Source organism: Mus pahari, chromosome 12, assembly GCF_900095145.1.
Source record: "Mus pahari chromosome 12, PAHARI_EIJ_v1.1, whole genome shotgun sequence".
Taxonomy (NCBI): Eukaryota; Metazoa; Chordata; class Mammalia; order Rodentia; family Muridae; genus Mus; species Mus pahari.
The window spans coordinates 78,882,369-78,899,811 of record NC_034601.1 but is presented as its reverse complement, the minus strand read 5'-3'; the positions used below and the strand labels follow the sequence as shown (position 1 = coordinate 78,899,811).

Here is a 17,443-nt window from a genome sequence, read left to right as displayed (position 1 = left end):
TTACTAAAATGGAAAAAAAAAAAAAAAAATATATATATATATATATACACACATATATACACACACATATACATATATGTATACACACATACACACACACTATATATATATATATATATATATATATATATATATATATCCATAAATTTATTTGCTGATCCTTCCCATTTAAAAGACGGCTCCTACCCAGGAGGAAGCTGCGTGCTGTGCCAAGAAGACAGGTCAAGAAAGTACAGGAGGGCTGGTGAGAGGTGAGATGGCTCAGTGGGTAAGAGCACCCAACTGCTCTTCCAAAGGTCCGGAGTTCAAATCCCAGCAACCACATGGTGGCTCACAACCATCCATAACAAGATCTGATGCCCTCTTCTGGAGTGTCTGAAGACAGCTACAGTGTACTTACTCATAATAAATAAATAAATCTCTAAAAAGAAAGTACAGGAAATAAACATCGGTTCCTTGGAAATGACACTTGAGCCAACACAGTAATCAGTTTTCACTGCAAAACTAGTGATTAAATATAAAATCTACACATAAAATTACTGTTCTGGCCAGAAACCACTTACTCTGGAATTAGAACCTAATAAATTTATTAAAACATTAATAAATGTTTATAGCTTTCTATTTTGTAATCAACTCTCTGAACTGATTCAGGCAACATCTAAAGGATGAGTGAGAGAGAGAGAGAGAGAGAGAGAGAGAGAGAGAGAGAGAGAGAGAGAGAGAGAATGAGAGAATATTAAGCATAGGAAAGCACCAGTAAGCAGGGAGGTGGGCGGGTGGGTCTCCCTACACCTTCCAGTGCATGCTGAAGACTCCACCTCCTTGGTCAAAAGCACCTTCCTTCAATAAAACAGACGGCTGGGGCACAGGGAACAGGGCCAAACCTCACGACTGTTTAGTCTACGGCTTACAAACATGGCCCATTGCTAACACCCAAGCTACAGAAGAACAACATTGGAGAAAGGCTCTGCCATGAGAAACTTCTGCGTGGAATCCAGGCTCGTGGAGGAATGAGGAAGCGGCTGTCCAGTGTCACTGACCCCATCTAAAAACTGCAAAGATGTTTAGAACAACGTGCGATAACTTTATCAGATAGTGTGTTAAGTTGAACTAAGAGTGGCTCCCAGAGACAGCCTCAGATTTGGATGTTTGGTCATTAGGGAACGGCGGGGCTTGACTGGCATTAGGAGGCGTGACCTTGGAGGAAGGTGTGTCACTGAGATGAGCCTTGGAGTTTCAAAGGCCAAAGCCAGTCCCAGTGTCTCTCTCTCCCTGCTGCCTGTGCATACAGATGAAGAGCTCTCACCTGCTTCTCCAGCACCATGTGTGTCCCATGCTCCCTGTCATGATGAAAAGGGAATAGACTTACGAAACTAAGCAAGCCTCAGATAAGCGCTTTCTTTTATCAGAGCAGTGTGGCAGTGGGGTCTCTTCACAGCAACAGAACACTGACTAAGACAGGCAGAAACCAGTAGTAATGATTTTATTACAAAAGTATTCTTTTGAACAAAGAATATCCTAGGGCTTTGAGAAAATGCATTTAAACTTCCTTTTAACAGAATATAACTTGCACACAACTTCAGTGTGTTGTGGTGAGCATTTCCAAAGTCTCCCAGTACAGAGAAGGCAACCTGCAGCTGGCCGGCTTCAGGGCAGTCCAGGAGCCCTAACAGCAGTTAGTTAACCACCCAGGAAGGACTTTGACAGCCCCTGTTTCTTTGTTCCCCAGGTTTGCCTTGGGGCAGTTTTTAATGAACTCTGAGGTCCTAAGTGGAAGGAAGAAAGGTCTGCTCTGAGCATGATGTGAAGATAAGAAATCGTTAGGTAGACAAGATGGGGAACAGCTCCACAGCCCAAACTCTTTGCTCGATCCACTCCACACCCACTTCAGGTAAAAAGTGAATCTCTAGGTCAGCTTCTTCTCTATCTCAAGAGAAGATCTGGAAGACTGAGTCCATCTCAGACACTTCCTCAATATCATGAAGTATGAAAACAGAAACTCAAAACCTCCACGTGTGTCAGCTCGGTATACAGTCGAGAAGGACACGTAACACTGTCTCCACTAAACTGCTAAAAACAGCCAACTTTCAAAGCCCAGAGGACCAGAACTAGCCCGTGCTGGATCTCTGTGCAATCAGTAGACAGGTTAGTATGCAAACACAGTCAGGGCGCACTGAGGTGGCGGGGTTGGGGGAGGGCAGACAAATCTCGCCAGCAGGAACTCACTCATAGGGGTTGAACTGAGAGAACCCAAGTGTTTGATGTGCAGTAGGAACCATCAGAGCTAATGCACCCCTGTCTTTGGGTCCCTATCACAGACAGCTCCTCTACAGGCTTGTGATCTAAAGGACACACAGGGCACACAGGCTGCAGCTGGAGGGCAAATGTGTACTATCCACGCGTCCCAAAAACTGGACGGAATCCAGGAAGTAGAACTGAGAGGCCAGTTCCATTCTAGCACTAATCAGCAAGGAGGGTGTGGCCAGATCCAGTGGCTGCTAAATCTGATGGGAGAGAATCCTCAACTATGATTCAAGCAGAATCCAGACAGAAAATAAAGTACTTTTTATGTCTTCAAAAACCAGTTACATTTAACTAGCACGGCAGAACGGGGTGCTCCACAGCTCTGCCAAGGCTGAGAACCCATAAGCACCAACCGGAAACCTTGCTACCAACTTAGCATCAGCATCCACTGGAGTTGTATTTCTAGTGGCAACACCTGCCCTATGGCACGCCTCCAGCTCACCTGTGACAGTGGCCGCTAGCTCAGCTCCCAGAAGGACCTAAGAAAGCATCTAATTCGCTTCTCTCTGGACACCAGAAAATAGCACCTAACAATGTATGTCCTGACCTCTTGATTCACAGTAACACACACTTCATCATCGTCACAACAATCTATGATAGAGTCCACCACCATTACCATCATCACCATCATCATCATCAGAAACAGCAAGACACAAGTTACAAGCTGACCCCAAGGCCTAAAGATGATGAATTTGCCGCAACATGATCTTTAGCAATTCAGTTCTATATCTCCCACTCAAAGCATATGGCTCCCCAGGGACCCCGACTTTAGATGACAACGCCATGTACTACTACTAAGCCAGGGATTAGCAGTGATGTAAACTGGTATTTTACCTGCAGTTTGAAATGTTTCTCTCTGCAGTGTCTGCTTTAGCATACAGTACTTAAATTCCCCGTGTGTCTTAATCCACCCCACCTCCTAAAATAATCCCTTCATGTTGCAGGCTCAAGAGACTCTCGGTCCAGGGTTCAAACAATTATCCCACGAATAGAACGTTAGAAAAATGAAGGGAGGGGACTGCTAAAACCCTCAGCCACCGACAGCAAGCTTCGCTGAAGAGTCTTATGACACTTGGTCATCTCAACAAGTTTTGCAGCTGTTCTTATGAGAGTTGCCAACCACCACAGTACAGAGGTACAAACCGACAGGCCCTGATGTGGAACCAAATAGTAGCCGTGCCTCCTGGCCCAGTGAGATGGTTCAGTAGGTAAGGGTGCCTGCTGCCAGGTCTAAGGCTGCAGTTTAGTGCCCAGACCCATGTGTGGTAGAGGGAGAGAACCTATTCCCACAGGGTGTCCTCAAACCTACACACACACACACACACACACACACACACACACACACANANAGAGAGAGAGAGAGAGAGAGAGAGAGAGAGAGAGAGAGAGAGAGAAAGAAGAGGTTGACAGTCTGAGGAATTCCACTTCCCAAGGATTATCTAAATGCAGTTTTAATAATAATAGTCACAAGGATATAAAAAAGGGGAAGCCACAACCTTCCAAAGGGTAAGAGAATTTTACCTTAAATTTTAAAGATTTTGTTATGAATATTACATTCCAAATGTGTAAATTATCAAACCTTCTAATCACTACACACATTCAACCAACCACCCTTGGGGGGTTGCCTACAAATCCAATAAAATAATATCAAAATTTAACTATTTTTTTTAATTTCTATCACTAACTTTAAGAATGTAGAAAGAAATTTACATCTTTTAGTTTTTACAATATAAAAACTACATATGAAGTGAAAATCAAATACTAAGAATATTTTGAAATAACTACAGCTCTCAGGAAAAGATCAGAAATTAAAAATACACACACACAAAGAAATCTGTTGCAGACTTGGAATGATGGTAATAGCAGTGGAAAGTAAATTTTATATTCCTCAACAGAAAAAAGGATAAAGTGTACATAACCATATTATCTAATATGCAAATATTGATGTCACTCTGCTTCCTAACTTCTTGCTGTGGATATGTTCATGTTAGATCAGTCATCCTGTACACTACCTGAAACCTCCTCACATCTGAAAGAGACATGATTGACAACCCCTAAATCTAAAGCAGCATACCAACTGCTCCCCTGCTACAGATGTTCGGTTTGGTTTGGTTTCCCCACCCCCACCCCAGACAGGGTTTCTCTGTGTAGCCCTGGCTGTCCTGGAACTCACTCTGTAGACCAGGCTGGCCTTGAACTCAGAAATCCGCCTGCCTCTGCCTCTCCCAAGCGCTGGGATTAAAGACGTGCGCCACCACACCCGGCTGAATAGATGTTTTGAAGGAACGCCCATCAATAATAATTTGGTATCGTTTCTTGGGGCCCATGCAACCGTTGAGCGGGTAAAGGCACTTGATGACCTGCGGTCCAGACCCAGAACCACAGGATTAACGGAGAGAACCACAAATATAAACTGTCCTCTGAGCTCTGCACAAATACATACACAAAACAATAAAATAAATCAATAAATGGTTAAAAAAAAAAAATCATCATTCTTTTGGTCAAAGGGAAGAAGTCAGTTCTCCTCCTCATCACACACATTTCCTTTCCCAAACAGTGCGCAGAGGGCTGGTGTGTGTGTGTGTTCACTTTCTTTTTTCAAAAAGAAATTACACACGATCCATAAAATCAAGAGAGACAGACACATCCATAGACCCCTCTTCTTGGCCTTGACCCAAGACGACCAGCTGACTCTATTCTTTACCACCCCTCTGACCCCAGAAACTAGTTATGCAGGAAAACCTAAAAACCCTAAAAGGAAATCCCCTTTGTGGCCTCATAAAAAATACAAACTTTTATAAAGAATAACTTAAGCATGTATCCACCACTCTGCATCAAAATACTAAAGGCAAAGCGAGGACAGTAAGGGAAAGAAATGTTACACTACTGTGTTACAATTGCTGACTGCCTTACTTCTATCGGAAATCTCAAAGATCCAGCTTCCTCCAGCACAAATTGAGTCTCCTGCAGTAGGCCACGAGGCTGTTTAAACACCACCTCGGTGCTCCTAGGCCACGTCTTAAACATGCTCTCCTACGTCATCCACTGATTACCTGGATCAAAACACACACAGCCCGCAGCTGGACCCCCTCCGGCCTCCCGAAGCAACCCCTCGCGTGTGCAGCTCAGCCTTTTATAGTGGAGGCATGTGATGCGCATATCTGCACCAGCTGTTCCTAATTACCTCTCAGTCTGGGGTGAATGACTCAGCAACACAAACTCTTTTAAAGAGTCACCCTACCTTGTTATCCAACCAACCTAGCGAACAAAGGGAAGCCACTTGACAGATCCGACGGTTAAACAACAAGAGGCATCACTCCTCCAAAGCTACCCAACTCCAAGATGACTCACCAGGAGCCTTTTCCCCCCTAGACTCCCTTACGACGTCCAAAGCCAGAAGTGGCAAGCGCCTTCAAGCCCAGCCCAGAGCTTGCACCACTACCACAAGAGCAGGAAGAATAGGCCAACCCATACCTCTTCCCATTTCTCTGAATATTTGTAGAGCTCAAAGGCTCGGCCACGAACAAAAATCTAAGGTGGTCATCCTTTAATCTTTCTTAACTGCCTTCCCTGCAAACCCAGTGGGCTGAGAGTGCTCCAATACTTAAACAAAGACCCAGCAGGGGCATCGTCCTCCAAGGCGAGCAGTCACAACTCTACAATTCTCAAAAAAAGAACAGCATCCTGGAAAAAAAAAAAAAAAAACAGTCTTTGTTCTTCCAAGCCTGTCTCGGGAGCTGGATTTTCCCACACGCGTTCTTTCAGAATTACTACTACGTCTGCCTTGACTCAGCGCACGCTGAACGTAGAGAGCTCACTACATAAAAGCCACCGGCGCAATTCCACTAAATGACACCAAAGTACCGGAGAAGATCGAGAACGCGCTAGCCCTGGCCCTACCGGACACGAACACAAAAGCTGGTGTCGTTAACATCGAGACCCACTCTGCCTCTGCTATGCGAGTCTACATTACAAACGTGCGCCAAGCAACAACAAAGGGAAGCGCGGACCGCCCGGTGGTCCCCAAACCCCGGCCGGCTCGGCCTTGCCCCCGCAGCAGGCGGAGCGGGACGCGGCCCGCGGCGAAGCGCCGTGGAGGGCGGCGCCAGCACGGCCGGCCCGGAGAGTCCGCGCAGCGCGTAAACAGCGCGCAGCCCGCCGCCCCTTCTGGGCCCGCGCGGCCGCCCGCCACCAGCCCCGGTGACCCCCGGGAAGGACGGAAGGACAGCAGCGCGCACCGCCCGAGCCACTCACCGGAGCCGAGGCGCGGCGCGGCCCGACTGCAGGCGGTAAGCGGCGGTCAGGTGACTCACTCCCTCCGCGCGGATAGCCGCCCGTCTCCTCCCCTGCGCTCCGTTCCTCTCCGCCACCGCCGCCAGCGCCTCCGGGCGCTAAAGCTCCGCCCCCGGCTCCGCCCCGGGCCCCGCCCCGTAGCTGAAACCCCCGAGCTCCAGGCCACGCCCCGCCTGGAGCCACGCCCCGTTCCAGGCCCCGCCCTCCGCTAGTAAGCGCCTCTCTACTTCGCCTCCTGCAAGCTCCGTGTAGCCTTGTGGAGCTTATTGCTGAGCGCCAGGCCTCCAACCGCGTCGCCCTACTTCTGCCTTTGGTGGCAAGGTTACACGTCACGGAAGACCACCTCCTCCTCACCTGCTGAAGGCAGGAAAAATAAAAAGGATGACGCCTCCACGCCCCCAGGGTTTTTTGTTCCCACCACACACACACCAGGTTAGATAAGGTCTTCTGCCCCACGCCCCCAGAGGCCTCGGAGGCTCCTGGGCTGCTGAAAAGGGTGTGTCGACATCTGTCTGAAGCTCAGCAGGACTTTTAGGAGCAGATTCTGAGAGGAGGAGGCTGCTGCCCCTCTGAATGATCACTAACTTCCCTTCGAGTTGTTTGTGTCCGATGAGGCCCTTCCTCGAAAACCACAAGGCATGTAACCTGGAGAGTGCTTTGCTCATTATAACCCATTAATATGCATGCTTCCCCGATCAAATCCTTTACTGTTTGTGCTCAGCCAACACTGCTTTGAGAGTTATTCCTGCGCCTTTCATACTTGCCTGAATAATCTGCACTCTTTTCTGCCTGCATTCACCAACGGGCAAACACATTGGACTGGGCTTCACGTCCGGAATACTGTACTGTCTGGCAGCCTACTGTTGTCCCTCTATGCTGTGCTACCAGGAAACATGGATGCATCCGTGTCTGGCTATGTCAGCCGTTTTCCCTCGAGTCCTGGTCACGCTTTCATCCTCAGCTGCTTATTTGGGTGTTTAGCCAATTGTTCGTTTGTGTTTTTTATTATGTTCGCTGTTGTTCAAGGCAGTGTCTTTCTGCAAAGCTGCACACACTCGCGGCAGGGCTTATCAGTCTGGAGAAAGAGAGAACTGGGCTGGCCAACCTGATTAGAAATGAGGAAGGAATTACTGCCCCTGAGGCCGGTAGCCCTGGGAGGACTTGTGGGAAGAAATAGTGTTGCTGGCTTTGAGTTTTGAGTTCCAGTGGAAAGTTGTAGAAAAATGGGTAGCCCCAAAATGTATGTGCTTCTTAAACACACAGACAACCCAGGGGTTCCAGGAGAGGGGTTGCCTCCAAACAGTGATATCATTGACATGACTACATCTGTACAGTGCATAAGCTGCTGCGACTTAAGGACATTCAGTTACCTCCGAAACTGGTGAGAATAAGGCCTAAGTGCTGTGGGGTGGCCATGTAAGTGGTGACCTGATAGCTTCGTGAGACAGGGACAGCAACAGAGCTAAAACCAGGGCGTGGCTGAAAGGAGTGTGGTCCACCAGGCTGTGAGGGGATCCAGACGTGGAGGCAGGCGGCATGTTCAGGATCCTGAGATCATTGTGTAGGTATTCAGTAAGAAATGAGGGGAGACACTTAGGGATACACTGTGCGGGTTGGTGGTGGCTCTGACAGACATTCGAGAGTCCTAAGTGTCATTCACTCTCCTTCCATTCTGATCCAAGGTATAGTCTGCCTTCTTCCCACACCTCTCATGTACGTTCTTTCGATAAATAGCCTCATGCTATATGTATAAGCTCACAGAGAACCTCCCTCTAAGCACGTTTCTCTTGACTTGTCCTCAAGAACACTTAGCCCACCCCAACTCTGTGACAAGATGAGAAGACAACCAAGCAGTCTGCCTTAGTTAGAGTTTCTATTGCAGCAATAAAACATCAGGACCAAGAAGCAAGTTGTAGCGTTTTTTAAAAATGTATTTATTTACTTATTTATTTAATGCATGTGAGTACACTGTCACTGTCTTCAGACACACCTTCAGAGGGCATCAGATTACATTGCACATAGTTGTGAGCCACCATGTGATTGCTGGGAATTGAACTCAGGACCTCTAGAAGAGCAGTCAGTGTTCTTAGCCTCTGAGCCATGAAGGGAGCAACACTGATGACAGGCCAGACCCCCTGGAGCTCCCAGGGACAGAACCACCAACCAAAAAATATACATGGAGAGACCCATGGTGCTGGCCACATATGTGGCATAAGATGGCCTTATTGGACATCAGTGGGAGGAAATGTCCACAAGCCTGAGGGTGTTCAATGCCCTAGTGTAGGGGAATGCCAGGGCAGAGGATGGGAGTGGGTAAGTGGGGGAGCACCCTCACAGAGGCAGGGGGAGGAGGGATGGGATAGGGGGGTCCAAAGTGGAGTCCTGGAAAGGGGAAAACATTTGAAATGTAAATAAAGAAAATAGCCAAGAAAAAAAAAAGTATTAAAGTATAAAAAAAGCTGAGCACGGTGGCGCACGCCTTTAATTCCAGCACTTGGGAGGCAGAAGCAGGCAGATTTCTGAGTTTGAGGCCAGCCTGGTCTACAGAATGAGTTCCAGGACAGCCAGGGCTATACAGAGAAACCCTGTCTCGAAAAACCAAAAAAAAAAAAAAAAAAAAAAAAAAAAAAGCACGTTGTAGAGGAAAGAGTTTATTCTGCTTACATTTCCACATTGCTGCTCATCACTAAAAGGAACCAGGGCAGGAACTCACACAGGGCAGGAACCTGGAGGCAGGAGCTGATGCAGAGGCCATGGAGGGGAGCTGCTTACTGGCTTGCTTCCCTTGGCAGGTTCAGCTTGATTTCTTATAGAACCCAAGACTACCAGCCCAGGGATGGCACCACCCACAATGGGCCTTCCCACCTTTGATCACTAATTGAGAAAATACCTTATGGCTGGATCTCATGGAGGCATTTCCTCAAGGGAGGCTCCTTTCTCTGTGATAACTCCAGCTTGTGCCAAGCTGACACACAAAACCAGCCAGTACACAGACCAAAAAGTAAATGCACTGGACCCATGAGAAGAGCTAAGAAGTGAGCCATTTCCAATAGGGGTTACCATTGCTTACCTCGTGCTATTCAGAGCTCTACAGCGGGAAAGAGAAACCAGAAGTTGAGCTATTCGTCTCAATCACAGGGAGAAGGGTTAACTGGGAACTCCAGCTGACTGCTCCAAATTTCCTGGCCAGGTTCTACTTGATGTTGTAAGAGCCATTATTTGATTACATCGTCTCTAAAATGTCCTTTTACTTGTAGCCTCACTTGAGGGGACACTCGGCCTGGGACCCTCCATGGGGAATTCCAGCCATCTGCCTTGATGATCCTTCCCAGACTTTATCTGCTGGATGTGTTGAGTACCCAAGTTTATGATTTACCCCTTTCTGTTTATTACTTTACTTTGGTTTCTGTTTACTGAACAAATTCACTCATTCAACACTAAAAATATGGCTATTGTAGATGATTCTCTGGACCACACAGAACAACTGCACAGTCTTTCTCTGGCGGGTGGGTATGCACTTTCTTCTCTCCTCTAGACCACAATTTCAACACTTTTTCTCACATGATCAGAATGGCCTCGATTCTGATTGGCCATATGCAACTTCCCTACAAAGACATCCCAAGATTTGAGACTGTCAGGACTGTGAGGAGCAACTCAAATGTCAGCGAGTGAGAGCATCTACAGGACATTAAAATGCAGACTTCTGGACCTGCCTGCCTGAGACTCTGATTCCACCAGACTGAGCACAGCTTGAAGATCAGTATTGTTAACATTGAAATTCCTAAGTTAGAACTTGAAGCTTGCCACCTAACGGGAGGGGGGGGGGGAACGATAATCAATAATTAAACAAAACAAGTCAATGGGAAGGATAATACAGTGTGCCTGGAGCTAGATTTCATCCCTAGGCATCCCCTTTCTATCCTTTCAACTTTAGCATTAATTTAAATAACACACATCTGATGAAGTTGAAAAGATAGAAAGGGGATGCGTGTAGGATGGATGAAGGAAAGGACCGTAATTTTCAGTATCCTTGCCTTGAACCAAAACCACTTAAATGAGAGAGAGAGGGAGAGAGAGAGAGAATGCATCTTTCTCTTACTGGCTGACTATCAGCATATTCAAAAATGGCTATATGGACTTCCTGAATTAGCATAGCATATTAGCTGCTAAGCCAACAAAACTTGGGCATTTTCCTCTATTACAGATTCACTGTGCTCCACTTTTTCTCCCTTCCCGCCCCACCCAGTCCCCGGCTGAACGTGTTTACAAATTGAAGTGCACAGTTTCCTATGCTCTTCTAAGAGTGATTCATCTGTCAGCTTTTAAGGATCTCCTTGAGATCTTTCATACTACTCCTTCCTTAAAATATGAATTGAAAAAAGAATTATTCAAAATTGTCTTTTCTCATGAGATTTTTAAGAGGGGGAAAAAATCGTTAAGCGTCTGGGGGGACCACTGGGAAGATTGCTCCGACATTAAAGGGTTTGCCCTGCAGGCGAGAAGACTTGATTTCAAATCCAGTACACACCCGTAATCCCAGCACTGGGAAAACAGAAATGGGGACCCCAGGAGCTCAGTAGCCAGCCAGCCTAGCCAAGTCAATATGTTCCAGGTTCAGTGAGAGACCTGTCTCAAAAACAACGTAAGGTTGAGGATTACATATAAGGTTGACCTGGACCCCCATAGGTGTGACCTTACTAGAGTAGGTGTGTCACTGTGGGAGTGGGCTTAAAACCCTCACCCTACCTGCCTGGAAGTCAGTCTTCTCCCAGCAGCCTTCAGATGAAGACGTAGAACTCTCAGCTCTGCCTGCACCATGCCTGCCTGAACACTGTCATGCACCCACCTTGATGATAAAGGACTGAACCTCTGAACCTGTAAGCCAGTCCCCATTAAACGTTGTCTTTGTGAGGATTGCCTTGGTCACGGTGTCTGTTCACAGCAGTAAAACCCTAACTAAGACAATCACACACACACACACACACACACACACACACACACACCGTTGTAGGAAGGAAATTTGATTATTATCAGCTGATGTTGACAATCAGCTGAGAAAATCAACCTGGTGTTCAACATAAAGATTCTATGCTGCTGTCTCACAGCGACCTACACTTGGTGCTTCTTTGTCCCATGTCTGTGCTTGCCCGGTCCGAAGGAAGATGTACCTGTGAAGCGGGGACATCCCAGGCTATTGATCACTTATGCTCCTTGATGAAGGGAAGTGATGGCAAAGCTTTCTGTGCACATATCTCCCGTCAGCACACCACCATTCTCACACAGCACTGCACATGTGCGTTGTCATGTTTTTTTTTTTTTCCAAAAAACAATACTGTTTTCAAACATTTCTCACCTTTATTCTCGTTTTGAGACATGATAGGGGCTTTATCAAAAAAAAACCAAACAAACAAACAAACAAACAAAAAAACAACACCAAGATCGAGTCATTAATGCTGAAACTCATTTTAAGTAACTCCAAGCCACGCCAAGGAGAGATTTTTCGAAGAAATCTAGAACTATTCACCATCATTCTCTCTTCCAGGGACAGAATGCCTGGCATGGCTCTCCAGATGAAAAATCCAAATCCTTCCAGGAAGCAGCACATGGTGACTGTGAGTCACAACGTGTGCACCAGATCTGGACAAAACATAGCATGTGTCAAATGAGAGTTGGGTCCTCCCTTCTCTTTTCCCTTACATCAGGGGAGAGCTACAGAGTCACAGTTACTACTCCCTCACACTCAGCTCTGTGTCTTATTTCGAAGAACACCCTACGCTGCCCCAGGACATCCTCTGTCATGCCTCCACTGCCTGAGCACCAATTCCAGCAGTAAAAACAATAGGTGAGGACCAAATCTAGGCTTTGAACTTCAAGGAGGGGATGCTGAGATAAAACAGACTCCTATCTCCAGAAACACAGCTATTTAACACTTCTCTCAGAAGTGATGAAGAACTGAAGCCATGGCCCCTACTCTTCATTTGGAACTACGTGCGTGTTCAAGCTCGAGAGTGTGTGTGTGTGTGTGTGTGTGTGTGTGTGTGTGTGTGCGCGCGCGCGCGCGCACCCGCTTATGTGTGTAAAAGGAATACTTTATTAGAAGATAATGGAAGACTCCCTAGGCAGCAGTGTTTACCGGATAACAAAAGATCGAAAGAAGGAGATGAGAAGGTAGCCTCCAGTGGAGAGAGAAGGCAGAAGCCAGGAGCAGCAGCACAGTCCGGTGATCACACAGCACAGTAAGTCATGAATTTGAATTCAGTCTGCTCTACATAGAGACACCCTTGCTGGATTCCACCCTGCCCCACCCCCAAGCATGGATAGCAGACAAAGGGAGAGGGGAGGGGGTTCTAGAGCAGAAAACAACTCCTTGGGACAGGGACTGAAGGTGTGAACAAGGTGACACAGAGAGACAGCAGATTTAATGACATCCAAAGTGGCTCAAAGACAGGAAACATCTGCAGTTCCAAAATCTAGCAGAAGGCTGTAGTAGGATAAAGATGGCGGCAGAATTTGTCATTCCCCCCACTCCCATCCCCCCACCCCCACCCTGTTTGTCTCAAACCTGGTCCTGCCCTGAGGAAAACAAGGCTGGATCTAATCTTTTAAAGGAGTGGCCATGATTTTTCTTCTCCTGAAAGGACCTCCTGGAGAATGTCCTGCATAAAACCAACCCACTTTGCTACTGAAAGGTCAGCATAGAACACACCTCTCCACCTTAGCCCAGCCAAGTCGCCAGCATCAAACCTTGGTCCTCTGCATGAGCCCCTGCTGTGGAATACTTCCTCCAGAGGGACATAACAGACCACAGTCATCTTTATCAGAGCACCTGTGATTACCCATGAGAGACCCTCGAGATGAGAGCCTACTGATGTTCTCTCAAAGAAAGGCCAAGGGTTCGTTAGTTCCTCCTCTGAGATTTCAATGACTTGCTCTTGCACCTTTCTGCCAGCCATGTGTCATTCTGCCCTCGTTGCCTGTGGTCTTGTAAGATGCTAAGGTAAAGCGCAGAACGTTCACTGAAGGCTCGGACACCATCGGTGCAGCTGTAGAGAAGCAGTCATGTCTTCTGGTTGTACTGCTGTTCTGGGTTTTTTCCACCCTCTAGTAAGTAAGCCCTCACTCGTGATTCTATAAGTTATCCCCAAATGTATTGATTCACCAAGATAGGTGGATGGGCTCATTACACTGATCTATCATTAGTACCCAATGTGGAATGACACTGAAACTACATAACCAGACAAACCAAACTACAGACTGTGGTCCAGGTAAAAGAGTACTTGTACTTTAGAATGGAGTGACGACAGTGAGTGAGAGGAGCTGAAATCCTAGAGAAGAGTCACAAACACAGAAGAGTCCTATCACAGCGGCCTGCTTCCTGGACTGGGATGCCACAGGTAAGAAATGCCTTCAGTAAAGAAACAATTACCCTCTGAGATTTGAAATCTATAAATAAGATCTCTGAGGACAGAGGGGAGATCCCTTTGTCACTGAGACACAGAGAACCAAAGTACTGGGAAGTGGCTGGTTTGCCCAGATGGCCACTCCAGCTTCTGTCCCTCCAACCTCTGTCCTGCCCTGTGTTTCCAATGGCACACCTTAGGGGGCATGGGCTCTCCAATCAGTTGTCTGTGTATAATAGCATGTGACATTACCGGCTGAGTTGCTTCTCCGCCACGCCAGGGGTTGTCTATGGCTACATTCCTTGCTTAAAACCCTCAGGTCCTTCTGGGTCACCCTCACCTAAAGTTGTAGCTAAAGCAACCTCACTTTAGGAGTGCTGACACAAAATGTCCTGTTTTGCATATCTCCCACATTAGGATGCATGCCCCTCCTTATTGTATTCTGTCTTCCCTGGGAGAGGTCTCATCTGGTTCTTGCCAGTTTCCCCACCTACTGACTGATCAGAAGAGAATGAAAGTACCCTGGCTATATTAAAGTATCTACACAAGAAACATAGCTGTAAGCCGGGCGTGGTGGCGCATGCCTTTAGTCCCAGCACTTGGGAGACAGAGGCAGGCAGATTTCTGAGTTCGAGGCCAGCCTGGTCTACAAAGTGAGTTCCAGGACAGCCAGGGCTATACAGAGAAACCCTGTCTCAAAAAACCAAAAAAAAAAAAAAAAAAAAAAAAAAAAAAGAAACGTAGCCGTGGGGAAGAAAAGTTAACTCTTGAGGACAAGAAACAAAAGTGTAAGGTACAAGCAACGACCCTGTGCACTGCCTAAGTTGAAGATGTACAGCCATAGACATAATGTGTGATCCAAAACACTCCTCCCTGGGATGACAGGAATCCAGACTGCCTGGGTCTGCAACATCTGGACCTCAGTCATTGTGGTGGTTTAAATAAGAATTGTCCCCACCCCCATAGGCTCATATACTAGAATGCGTAAGAAGTGGCTTTAGGAGTTGTGGCCTTGGTGGTGGAGACTTGGAGAAAATGTGTCACTGGGGATGGGATTTGAATTTTCAAATACTCAATACAACCCCAGGATCTATCTATCTTCTGTCTATCTGTCTGTCTGTCTATTTCTCTCTCCTTCTCCCTCCCCCTCTCTCTATGTGTGCATGTCTGTCTGTCTGTCTGTCTGTCTGTCTCTGCAATTGCACATCCAGATGTAGAACTCTCACCTCCTTCTCCAACACCATGTCTGCCTGCACATTGACCTGCTTCTGGTCATGCTTCCTGCCATGGCGACAATGAACTGAACCTCTGAAACTGTACACCAGGCCTAGTTAAATGTTTTTCTTTATAAGAGTTGCCATGATTATGGTGTTTCTTCATAGCTGTAGAAACCCTAACTAAGACAGCCAACAAAATCATTCTGCTCATGCTTCTCTTTGATTCTTTTTACTGACATCTGGCTTTGCATATAACATGTACTTTTACCTACAGAGACAGATAAAAGAGTGGGTAGACAGCAGTATTTGATACAATACAGTGCTATTGATACAGTGTTGTTGTTGGCAACAGTCTCATTGTAAATTACCCATCTTCCATTGCAGCTCTGATGTACTGTGTCTTTGAAAGCTGAATCACCACTGATGTTTGTAAGTCAGGGTTCAGAGTCAGTAAGTTCAGAGTCACGGTGAGATGGATGAGCAAACCCTGACCAGGCCTGGGCAGGGGAGTCCATATTTCACAGAGCCACCTTCTGTATTCATTTCTGGTGTTCTGTGACTCACTTTCATTCTCCAGTCACAGTACTTTTCTAACTTCCTTTCTATTAGACACTACTAGGTGCCTATTTAATAACAGTTTCTCGAGTTCGAGGCCAGCCTGGTCTACAAAGTGAGTTCCAGGACAGTCAGGGCTACACAGAGAAACCCTGTCTCGAAAAACCAATAAATAAATAAATATAAATAAAAATTAAAATTAAAAAAAAAAAAAAAACAGAATTCTGGCTAAACGTGCCATATACCCACTTAACACGTTCGTTCCCAGACTCCTTCATCACACACTGAGGTCTGTTCACCAGGAAAACTCTCACTTTTCTGAAACCAAAAGACCAAACCAGCTGTCACCCAATTTTACCACTGGCTTTCACTCCCCCAATGACAGAGCAGGAGGAGGAGCTGTTCCAGTCAGGAGTTTAAAACTCACAGTCTTAGGCCAGCAGGACAGGACTTGTAGTCGCAGGTCAGGTCCTCTGCCTTGAGCCTCATCGTGGTTTCAGAGTTTGCTCTTATTCAAGGAAAGAAATCCCCACCCTTCTGCGCTTCCACACCCAAGTTTCTGTTATGACCAGATAGTGTGTTGGCCTGTAGGTCCTATAATCTCACGGCTTAATCTCAAGTCTCCCGTATTCTGATACATTCTGGGATGAATGGGGCACAAGGACTACTAGGAAAATAATGGAGCAGATGGAGTTTTTAGCACAGCCAGATTTGTTTATGAGTTCTACCCCCACCTGATGATGACAGAAGCACGAGGAATACTCGGGAGGTTAGTAGGCAATAAGGACACCACTTGTGACTAGGTTAGTGCCTTTGTAACGCATTCCTGGGGAACACCCTCACTCTTTCCACCACAGGAAGGCAGAGAAGGAAGAACCCTCACTAGAACCAGCCGCGATTAACCCTTCCCTTAGAATTCCATCCTCTGTGACGGGGAGAAATAGATGTTTGAGCCACTGTGGTGTCACTGCAGTGTGTGGCATTGTGTATGGCGATGTAAATGCTGGAGTCACTCAGCCTGCAATTGTGATCTGGAAGCTGGCCAGGGATCAGTGGAGAACAGCAGTGTTACAATGACAGAAAGAGAGGGACTGGCAAGGGGAGTCCACTGTGAAACTGTGGAGACAGTTACTATTGCCTTCCAGATTGCTACTTCCTCTTGGGTAAAAGTAGATCACGAAGAAGAATGCAGAGATGTCAGTAAAAACGCTGTTAAGTTTCAGGAAGTGACTCTTTTGAGACATGGGACAGCTGCCGGGGAGGGGAAAGGGGAAGTTACAATCCTTCAAAACAAACTCATGGATTTTAGCTCTATGTGATGCATGTTAAATCCCACATAAGGATGAGACATTAAATTTCATGTAGTTAAAGGAGATATCTTCATATACCAGAAATCTGAAACGTTTACATGAGTCCAAGGAACATCTTTATATTGGTTCTAAAACCATCAAGTTAAATTCATTAGAACTCCAGAAAATGGCCTATTGGCTAAATAAGACCTTAGGGACATGTTATGGGCCAGCATTGGGCATGACACTAGATGGTAAATTTTATATTTTGAGCAGATAAACCAAGCAGCAGACCGAGCCAAGGGAGAGGTTTATTATGCGGCGGGAATGGGGGAGCGGCGAAGTGGGTAGAAGGGTAGAGAAGAGGAGAGGGAGAGGGAGAGGG

The 17,443-nt window shown here is 46.6% G+C and overlaps 1 protein-coding gene across 1 annotated transcript in view; it reads right to left on the bottom strand.

Annotated features, from left to right (window-relative positions):
* Positions 1–6,664, bottom strand: part of Bach1 (BTB domain and CNC homolog 1) — a 34,140-nt gene extending 27,476 nt beyond the window's left edge. The window contains exon 1 of the mRNA XM_021209377.2: positions 6,559–6,664. The gene's annotated coding sequence lies outside the window, so the exon portion shown is untranslated. The remainder of the gene's footprint in view (positions 1–6,558) is intronic.
* Between the last annotated feature and the right edge of the window lie 10,779 nt (positions 6,665–17,443).